This window comes from Erithacus rubecula (genome assembly GCF_903797595.1).
Source record: "Erithacus rubecula genome assembly, chromosome: 13".
Taxonomy (NCBI): domain Eukaryota; kingdom Metazoa; phylum Chordata; class Aves; order Passeriformes; family Muscicapidae; genus Erithacus; species Erithacus rubecula.
Window position 1 is genome coordinate 10,196,422 of NC_136665.1, and position 10,796 is coordinate 10,207,217.

General features: G+C 47.5%; 2 long non-coding RNA genes across 2 annotated transcripts; one reads left to right on the forward strand and one right to left on the reverse strand.

Moving 5' to 3' along the window:
- Window positions 1–4,936: 4,936 nt before the first annotated feature.
- On the reverse strand, window positions 4,937–5,669 carry LOC306807557. The gene is made up of 2 exons (XR_013775746.1): window positions 5,511–5,669; window positions 4,937–5,175 (listed from the first exon to the last, which is right to left on the reverse strand). It is a non-coding gene; the product is annotated as an uncharacterized lncRNA (long non-coding RNA).
- A 925-nt stretch (window positions 5,670–6,594) lies between these two features.
- Window positions 6,595–7,857, forward strand: LOC306807556. The gene is made up of 3 exons (XR_013775745.1): window positions 6,595–6,825; window positions 7,383–7,530; window positions 7,651–7,857. It is a non-coding gene; the product is annotated as an uncharacterized lncRNA (long non-coding RNA).
- Window positions 7,858–10,796: the final 2,939 nt, after the last annotated feature.

The window sequence follows — 10,796 nt, forward strand, 5'->3', positions numbered from 1 at the left end:
TTTCACCTGCTCGTGTCGTCCAGCCCAGCTGTGACTTGCTGGTAATTACTTGCTTGTAGCTGGTGTGAGACTCCCAGTCCTCAAAGCCATCTGCTTACCTCAGGTCCCTGCTGTGTGATCTTTCATTTGGAGTTCACCTCCACAGTTTATGGCGGTTTCCAGGATATCATTCCAGCTGGAGAACCTCTCAACTCCATCCTGTGCTGGCTTTTCTCATTTTTAAGGACATTTTGCATCTCTCAAAAAACACCAACAGGATGCTAAATGTAGCAGGATCCTGGCAGGATTTGCCCCAAAAAGGATGGGTATGTGTGATAGGTGGGAGGCTTGAGTGTCTGGGTGTTCATTTGTGCAATCCAAATCTCCTCAGGTAGAGATGTGAACAGGATGACCTTTCCCATGAGCTTCAAGTGCTTCAGTATTAAATGGGAAATAGCACAAGATCAATGTGTCTCGTAGCTTTTCAATGCCTCAGTCTGAACCAGGAGAGACAGTAATAAGAAAAAGAATAATTTAATAAACAATAGGTGGGTTTTTTTTCCTTCTAGTGAGGATTCTCGTATGTGTTTGGATTGGTGAATACGATTCTTTTTGTTCAAGACAGTAATTCAACTCAATTTTGATTTCATTTTGATTCTTGTTGGTATGTACTGGAAAGGATATGAGAGTGGGATGTCTGGGAAGAGACTTAGGGCACCTAGGTTTGAACCCTGCCTGAATTATCTTCTTCAGGAATCTCTTTCCCCATGCTGTGGAGGAAGATCCCCCCCACCTGCTGCCTGGAGATGCCTTGCATGTGTGAGCAGTGTAGGACCACCTGGGAAAATGGTGAATTGCAATTAGTGACTGCTTTGTAGATGCCCCCAACACTGGAAGAGGTTTGAGCTAAAATTCTCCTAAGGACAGCTGGGAATTCACAACCCTGAACTGTGTTTGGCTCCTAGGATCTTAGAGGAGAAGCCACGTGGATGTGTTCTTCAGATATTTTTGTGTCAGCCTTTATGTACCACTTCCACAGTTTAACATTTTAAATCATGACAAACACCCTCCCAGTCGAAACAGCTCCTATCAAACTGGCACTCACTCTCATAACACCCTGCCACCCACAAGGATGTGCTGATTGCTGCCAACCTTTTGGCAAGCTCTTTGCTTTTGTATTAGGACAAGGTGATTGACAATGCTTTGTGTGTCTTGATAATGCAGAAATGTGCTATTTAGAAAGAGAAAAATTCACATCAGTGTCTCCTCAACATGATCTGCTGACTGCCTTACCCCCCCCCAATAATATTAAAAAAATATATCCAGCCAGACAGCTGCAGTGGCTGAAGAAAGCAGCTAATTCTCCTAAAAAGTCTCTTGCAGAGAGAAGTGCCAGCCAACCCAACTCTGAACGTGGGACTGGAAGTGTGTATAGGATTAGGGACATATCTGGTGGCCCAGACTCCCCAAAGCCAATTAATGACTGTTACAGAAGGAAAATTTTCTTTCTAAGTTTAGAAATGCATCCTTGAGTCTGGAGGGGGAAATTAAAAAAAAAAAAAAAGAAGAAAAAAAGCTAGAAGAGCTCAGGACTCAAAGGGAGAGTTCAAAGGGTTGGGATTTTTGCAGCTGGAGTTCAGAAGAGAGGGGTTTGTGTGAGTGTGTGTGTTTCTGTACTGCTCTCTTCCTTCCTCCAGCTCTGTTTTCCTTATTGATCCCTCTCGTAATATGATTTCCCTCTGGTATAATTGAGCAAAAAATAACTGAGAGTAAAGTCTTGTAGATTTGCTCCTGACTGAGTGTTAGTCTTGTCCTAGACAGCCCCAGACTAGCACAGATGCCAAGCTCTGTTCAGGGCTGTCCCACTGAGCCCAGTGGCAGCTGTGGAGCAGCCCTATGAACACAGATGTGGGCTGGGGCTGCTCTGCAAGGCAGGGAAACATGCCCAGTTTTCCTCAGTCTCTTTTTTCCCCCTCAGCAATCTAAAAGTGGGGTTCCTGGAAGCACAGGAATCTGCTGGAGATGCTCTGTGTGGCTGTGCACCCACCTTGTGGCACCAGTGGGCAGTGACTGTGCTGGACCCAAGGGTGGCTTTTGGGAGCCCATGCAGTCTGTTTGCACCTCTCCATTGCCTCTCCCAGCTGCCATTCCACAGACATCCCTGTCTCTATTTACTGAGAGCTTTGGGATCCCCCTGTGATGAAGGCATGCAAGCAATTATCACTGGAGCTAGGACAGAAAGCAGAAGGCTTGTTTGTTTTTTTGGATCCAGGGCTGTTTGCTCAGCTGCATCTGTATCACTGCTAATTATTAAGACATTTATTACCATGCTTTATTTATGTGTGTGGGTGCTTGTTTACCTTTCCCTGAAGCCTACAGATTTAGTTCTTGGATAGGGGTTTTGGTTCCTCAGTAGGATGGTTGGTGAGTCCCAGTGCTCCCACTGAGGGGTAGGGGAGTGAGATATCTTTGGCAGTTCAGGACTTACTGCTTTCACTTCTATTCCTTTATTCCCAAGAGCTGAAATTTTTTAAGTTCCCTGGAAGAGTATGGGATGTCTTCTCCGCTCTTCATTTTTGTGTGTCCCTCACCCTCTCTATTTTAATCAGAAAATCCTGTGCTCAAGAGGCTTCTCTCATCTCAAAATCCAGCTTGAAGTGCTGGAACAGGGGAGATGGCTGGTGCTGAGCTCTCCTGGGGCCAGAGCAAGGTGGGGGATTAATGAAAGAGATCTGCTCATACAGACCATTATGAAAAGTGGAGTTGAGGCTTTGCAGGTGCAATGTGAGGATGGGGAGATTAACTTCTGCTGAGGCTTATGGCTGGGATCAGGGCAGGTGCAGCTGGCAGTAGGTAAATAGAAAATATGTGAGCTTGATATTAAAAAGGGGCTCTCATGTGGAGAAAGCCTTGAAAGCTATTCACCTCTGCCCCAGCCCTGCTGCAGCTCACCATGGAAGCAGGAACATGGAAGGATTTTTTTTCTTGAGGGCTTATGTATTGCTTTTGCTAGACCATTTCAGTGATGTCCTGGTAAGGAATGGGTGGCACTGAAATTATCTCCATGGCAACAGCTACGGAGGGCACAGATGGAGTGGTTAGGACAAGGATGAGGGAGTCAGGACTCCTGGCTTCTGTTTCCAGGGTCTGTGGTGTGATCTTGGGACAATTGGCTCAATACCTGTAACGTGGCATTCACCTTCCCAGCCCCTGTAAAGTGGTCAGAGATTGAGGGTTAAAGGTGTTTGCAGGCAGAGCAGGGAAGCAGGATGCTCCCACTGATTCCAATCCCAAAGCCAGGGTGTCCTGCTGCCAAGCAGGACCATCTTTAACTTAATGATGAGGTGTCTTCTTCCCTCATTCTGTTCCCCCTCTTGCCTGGTACCTTTCAACATCTTTCCCCTGATTTACATGGGTCTGAAGTGGCTTGGCCTCACAGAGTGCTCAGAGGCTGGAGGCCACATTATGCAGGAGGGACAGGATAATTTCAAGAGTGTTTACATACATCTGCATTCCATAGCACCTCCAATTTCTGCATTTGTCAGAAGCAGCATGCTGGTATTTCTCAGAAATGTTGCTTTCCCTTAACCTTTTCTGTGCAGAGCAGAGAGGAGCCTCTGTCCTCTGGGCAGAAGCAGAGCTCACGTGCAGAGCTGCCTGCCTGTCCCAGCAGCTGGGGGATGCCCTTTGATAAACTCTCAGCTGGGTGCAGAAGGAAGGTCCCTGGGCTCCCCCACTGGGGTTTCTCAGCTCCAGAAGCAAGGGAAGGGCTGTGGCCATCCCTGCTTCATCACTTACATCAACAAATGGTGCAAACTGCAGCTGCAGCAGAGCCAACTGCTCTGTGCAGTGAGGAAGGGGATGCTGGCTGCTCCCTCCACCTCTGCATCCTGCTCCATCTTGGGCATCTCTAGCACAGCAACCAGGGGACTGAGCAGGCAGAAATTTGTTGTGTAGCAGCAAATAATTCTAGCTGATCTTTTTGAAGCAGGTCGTGTTTAGTGGCAGCTTGCCTTGCCTTTCTTTGTTTTATTGATTTGAGGTTGCTGCAGAGTTGTTCAGGTTAAAAGAGAGAGGGAAAAAATAGGCAATGGGGACAGAGCTGGGGGATCTTGGAGCTGGTGCAAAAGTCTTGTCTGAGTTCTCCACTGAAAGGCTTTGTGGGTCATGAAAGGAAACTTGATGTAGTGTTCTGGCTGTGACTCTTTTGGGAATGATCCTGCAGTTAGGGAAAGTGCGTGGGACAGGTGTGATGCAAAAAGAGATGATCTTCAGCCACATCCTGCAAGTTCCTTTCACTTTGAAGCCTTCTGTGACTGCACAGCCTCTTTGAGCCCAAAGGCAGAGCACTGGCCAATCCAGGGCTGCTGAGCTGTGTAGTTCTTGCAAACAGAGAACTTACACTTCCCAAGCCAGACCTAAATCACCCATCAGGTTGGCGATGCTCTGCTGGGTGAGGAACCAAGACCAGGGTGCTGGCGGATGCTGATGGTGTAGAGGGGAGTAAGGGCAGGAAACAACCACTTCACTCACAGGTGACTTGGAAACATCTGACTTTCTTGGGACTCTGGGTGCTCTATCAGAGAGCTTCAGTGAGATTTAAAGTCTACTTGTGAGATATCAGGGCATGGAGGTTGTCTGAGGAAGGCTGGGCACCCCAGAATCATGGCCACCCTTATTCAAGATATGGAGTTGAGTAAGGAAGCACATGAGCCTAGTCAGGAACCATGAATCAGTTGGGATTAACTCTGCTCAGGTGGCACCATGACCCTGTGAAAGAGCTGCTCTCTCAGGGAAGGAGGTGGGAACAGGTACAGCAAACCTATAGGAATAGATGGACCTATGTTCTCAGGAAAAATGACTGTGACTGGAGAAACCAATCTTTCAGTATAGGGTGTATCTTTCTTGCTACAGGGGTTGGATCCTGGAAAGCATGTAAAGCACAATGTGCAAAGGGTAGCCATTAGTTTAGTTTTTATTTACTGGGATGTAACTTTGAGAATTAAAAAATAACATAGAAGTTGGCCAGTTCCCAGTAAATAGTGGAAGGGAGGGATGAGAACAACGTTTCCTTTCAGACCAGGAAATACAGAAAAATAGGTCTTCTATTATCTCTTCCTCTAGAGAGCAGAGCTGAAATGATATGCCGCCTCTTTCCCCTCCTTGCAGGATTGCTCTGATTGTTGTAATGATTGCCTCAATCCATAAGAATTTTAAGAAAAATACCTTTTGATTAGTCAGCCCAGGCTCACACAAGAAAACCAGGCATTCCCAGTCAGCCAGGTAAGCATCAGCTTTCCCAGCCTGCTGAGGAAGGAGGATGCCCTGTGGAGCCAGTGCCAGAGTTTGGGCAGAGCAGCCTTGGCTGCAAATCACTCAAGAGAGTGCAAGCAGTAGAAAGAGGAAAAAGGTGAGAATGAAGAGAAACACAAACTGCACAGATGATAGCAGCAGCCATGTCTAGGTACTGCTCTCTAAATGAGCCTTTTCTGGGAAGAAAGTTGCATCAGCAAATAAGAGTTGGTATTTACCAAAGCCTTTCCAGCTGCACGTGTCATTCCTTCTTCACTGTTGTGGGGTATGCTGCAGCCAGCCTTTCATATGTCTGACCAGTAATTAATTAGGGGAGGATCAAGGCTGATAATTCCCTCTAATCCCTTCTCTCTCATCTTTTTGTTCCATAATCCTTTTAATGCTAGCAACTTGGGGGGTGGGGAGTGGCAGGGGCAGCGGGGGGAAGGATGAGCTGTGGTGTGATGCTGGTGCTGGCAGAGCCTGGCTTTGTGATGCCAGAGCATCCCTCTGCTTCACTCCAATGGAATCCCCTGAGGGAAGCATTCCAAACTGGGGGCAGCTCACAGGGCAGCATAGGAGGGGAGAATTTTCCTGTGGGGAGAACAGGGCTGGGGAGCAATGAAGCAGGGACAGGGCAGACAGCAGAATCCCTCATTCTCCAAACTCTGACAGATTTCAGTTTAACCTCAGGCTCTCCACTGACCAGATCTCTGCAATGACCATTAGGAGATCCCTTATTTGCCTGCAGCTCTGTGCCATCCTTCTTGTCATACCATGAGGACACCTAATCAGTGCTCTCCATCACCTTGTGATCTGGAGAGGGATGTTGCCATCCATGGAAGTCTGATATCTGCAGAGGTCCAGGTGCTGGCAGCACAGAGGAGATGGGGAGAGAAGTCCTGGATGGGGAGACAGGTGGGAGGACTTGGCTATGGGTAGAGAGCAGAGCTGCTGCTGGGTTCAGGTGTGCAGGGGAGGAGTGGTCAGAGATGGTTAGTGGGTTTTGAGCAGAATTGGTTCAGGAAATGAGAAAGCTGGCATCTGAGTGGCAGTGACAGCAGCAATAGCTCTGCACTTCCGTATGAATTACCCAACATGAGTGCTGCTGACACTGACCCTCCTCTCCTGCCAGGACAGCAGGAAATGGAGAGCATTGCCAGCCTGCATGACAAAGTGTTTGGGTGTTGAGAAAGCCCAGCATTAAATCAGCCCCCAATCTACAGCAAAGTTGTTCATGTTCCACAGCCCAACATCCTCTTTTCCCTCTGACTCAACTCCTTTAAACACTTTCCTCCCGACAGCTGGAAGAGGAGATGTGAACCTGCCGATTCCAGGGACTAAGTGGGTCTGAAGGGCCTTTTGTTTGATCAGAGCTGTGGTTATTACCCCTGACAGTCACAGCCAAAGAAGTCTCCAATGTGTGTTTGACTGAGTTAAGGTGCCTTTGATTCAAACTTCTCTTTATCCCATTTAAACTGCAGATCATTTCCATTCACAGTGAAAGGAAACTAAATAATTCAGTGCCAGACAGCAGCATCGATGCAGCTGGAGGTATGGGATGCCTTTACCATGCAGAAGACTTTACTTGAGGGGAGGGAGTTTTGGGAGATGCAGGGCTCTCTGGGCTGGGTGAAGGTTTGACCCACAGTAACACATCATGATGGAACAGCTAGAAAAATGCACGTGATGCTTTATAGACTGAACAAGTCTTTTTGCTGTTACAATCCCTAAATCCCCTCTCTCTGTGTGTTTAATAACACAGATGTCTATAAAGTAAATGCCAGCTGATTATCAGAAAACATATTTGCTGAGCATGACCAACTTTGTGGTGATCGAACACCAGAGATAAACACTGACTATATGGTTTTGTAACTTCAGAGGGTTATAATCTCCAATGTACCAAAATAATAAAAGCCCATCAAACTTTGGCCACTCTCTTGCCTCTGTATCACAGTGCAAATCCAAGCTGAGTCCCTGGACCTGTTGATATCTAGTGGCTCCTACCTTGCTTCTGTTGGGGATGTAGATGGAAGTCTGTTTCCTGGATGACATGCATTGTGTTTTTCTAATTCTTCTCAGCTATGGATGGACTTTCACTCAACTTGCAGCATGACCACCAGCACAAAGGATGACCAGAAACATGGTGACCACAGCACCCAGCAGCCTGGAGCCTTCCTCCATCTCACTCCTCACTTTGCAGAGATGTAGTTCACAGTGCTAGGAGACAACCATGGGTAAATTCACTGATCTGCAAAGGTAAGCTGGGGAAGCCTCTGGCAGGTTGGTACCTGTTCCCAGCTGAATGACCATCATCTGGCCCACACAGGGCCATTTTCTTCAAGGCAGTCATCTGTGTATTCCTTTCACTGTTCACAGTTAGGAGCACATGGGCTTCTGTTCATTCGGTCTTTGTGCCCAACTGCAGCTCTGCTGTGGGCTTTTTTTCTATGCATCATTTAAAATAGCACAGAGTTAAACATCTATTTTAAAATAGCTTTGTTAAAAAAAGAAAAGCTTACTCCTCATCACAATCAAAGGAAGAAAGAATAACCTCCCTGCAGCACCCGCCAAGTTTCAGGTGAAGGGGACTATGTGAGAAATAAACATGGTGCCTCTGCCTGACACTTCTGATGGGGTCAAGTTTTTCCTGCACCATAATGAGGTCTTGTTAGGAAAGTGGGAGCTGTGAGATATGCTCCTTTCTCTTGGATCTCTGCATTTCAAGCTGCCTGCAGAAAGAGTGCGGTTGGGGATGGGAAAGAAAAAAAAAAATTACTTGTTAGATATTTCTACCTTGTGCTTGGATGTTCTGAGGATACAACAGTGAAGAAAGAAAAGATGGGAGCAGGGGTAGCAGGAGGCCAGGCAAGCTCTGCAAACAGTGCTCATCTTCCCCCTCTTTCTTTTTCGTGCCAATCTTTGTTGGTGCCTCCATTAGATGTTTTAACTTCACTTTCTGTGATGAGGAGCCTGGGAGATGTGTTGGCAAAAGCTTTGCTTTCCTGGCAATAAGAAGGCTATACAGATTTGGGGGCTCTTGTGGCATCTAAGTGGATGGGGAGGGGGAAGGAATCCAAACTTTCAATCAAGCCCTGCCAGCTCTTCTCCATTCGAGAGGAATGAGGCTCGCCTTGTTACAGGCAGAGCGCGAGCGAGAACGGGCAGCGTGCCAGGAGCCATTTGAGAGGCAGGTGAGACTTTCTGAAGTAAGAAATATCCATTCCACTCTAAATTGAAGTGTGTTAAATAAGGCTGCAGCTCGGTGCTAATAAGGCAGGGAGCGGGCTGAGAGCACAGCTGGGGTTACGGCTCACGGAGGGCGCAGAGCACCGCGCTCGGCTGCCTGCAGGGAAAGGAGCTCCAGGCAGGTGCTGCCCTACTTCCTGAGGATGCACATCGGTCAGCAAAGGCATGGCTTGCTTCACTTAGCTTTTTTTTTTTTAGCATTTGAGCCCTAGGGTGGGAGTGATGGGGGCGGTGGAGGTCACGGCTGAGCGTGCAGAGGGACAGGGCTGGGTTTGGAGCTGTTGTGGAAAGCTGCAGTGATGGACTGCAGCGTTTGGGATTTCCACACAGGGATAGGGAAAGCTGGCACAGCACCTGCTTTCATTAGGATTTTCTCTACCTGCAGGTCCCAACCCTCAACAGGAGAAATGCTCTCAATTTCTTTTTTTTTAATTTTAATTTTTAATATATCTTCTTTTCTAAAATGCTGAAACATAGAAGAGCAGATGCAAATGAACACATAAATCCAGGTTGGAGGGTGTCACTGAAAAGATAGGTTGCACAGTAATTAAAGAGCATGAAATTTTCCGTGATATTTTTTAGTGTGCTCTAAATAGCCAATTGCTGTTTCCTAAATATTCAGTAATTACTGTAACTGGATGCAGTTTGGCTTGGAATTTAATAAGACCTTACTGGAGAGTCTATTAGATCACCAGGAGGCTGGTGGGATAATTTAACAGTAGTGCCTGTCTTTACTTATTGATTGTGTCCAGAAGGCAGAACAGTGGTGTCCAGTCGATAGGGCACAGGAAGGGGGCACAAGGCACAGGCTGCCCCTCACTCACTGCCAAGGGGGCTGGGGTGAGCCTGGGGGTGCTCATCTCCAACCTGGGAGGGACTCTGTGCCCCACAGAGCCCTCCTTCCCAGAGCCCCCCTTGGTTTCACAGGCAGAGCAGAGGTGCAGGGCTGGGGATGTTTGCTGGGGTTGTGCAGCTCTGCCTGGGCTGACCTGGTGCTCAGGGAGCCCTGTACTTCTTCAGTGACCCTGAAGCTGCTTTGCCTCTGCTGTCCCAACATACTGGATCCCTGAAGCCTGTTGCAAGCCCTTCTACCCCCTCTGTGTGCATATTAAGGGTGAGGAAACACACCCTGGATATTTACCTGATGACATAGTGGAGAAAGACTCTTTAGGAAAAATGCTGTTTCCTTCCTTGCTGGCTGCTGGTTAGGAAAACATGAGCTGCCAAGTACGTGTTTCCCTGAAACAATAGAGGGCCTAGGAAATTACCCAGGAGGAGGGGAAGGTGCCTGGGCACAGCTGTGCTGTGGGTCAGCTCCAGGGAGGCTGGTGGGCAGGCAGCTCCACTGGAAGGGGCCCCATTGTCCAGGCAGATCCTTTGTGAAGTTACTTCCAGGCTTTGTCTTGGGTCCCTGGACACCTTCTGAAAGTTGGCTCAGCCTAGGAGCTGTGCCTAAACGGCAGCAGGGATCAGACTGCATGTTCCCAAGCAGAATGCCCCAGCTGGCTCTGCACTCCTGAGCATCTCCTCGTGCTTTCTTGCTCTGCCTCAGGGCACACATCTCACAGCAGCAGATGATATTGCTCTGGCAAGCTGCTGGGCAGCCCCCCAGTTGTCTCAGATATTTAGGATTAAAAAGTTTACCAGCCCTATTTGGCTGGAGTGTCTTGCTCAGTGCTTTGAGGTCATGGACAAAATGCACTACTGTAGGACTGTCAGGTTGGTTCCTGCCAAAAGCCAAGCTTATGTAGTCCAGGTTGTTCTTAAAATATATACTTGAGAGACATGCTCTGCTCTGAGACAGGAAGGAGACAAATTATTTTATCATAGCTCAGACCTGCCCACCCAGCTTCCAGCATCAATCAGGGTTAGTCCAGTATGTCTAAGCAATGGCTGCAGCATCTCTTTATGCCTGGAAGTGATAAGCTCTGGTTTAAGGCCAAAACAGTGGATTTGAGATTTCTATTTCCAAACATTGCTTCTATAATTAGGTGGTTTTGTATTGTGTGCCTCCCCCCCCAGGAATGGAAAAAAAAAACCCCAACAAACCTGTAAGATATTTTTGCACAAGTTCCTGCCCTGCAAAATGGAAAAACAGACTTGAAGGTTGAAACAACTCCAGCTGCTCAGCTCATTTCATTGTTACAAGTGAGGAACAGGGACTTTAGAAAGAAATGCTTCTTTTAATTGCAAACCAGCTTTCCATGTTAATTTATTTCTTTTTCCTCCTGAATGAGATTTCATCCTGACCTCAAAACCACAGCTCTTTGTACCAC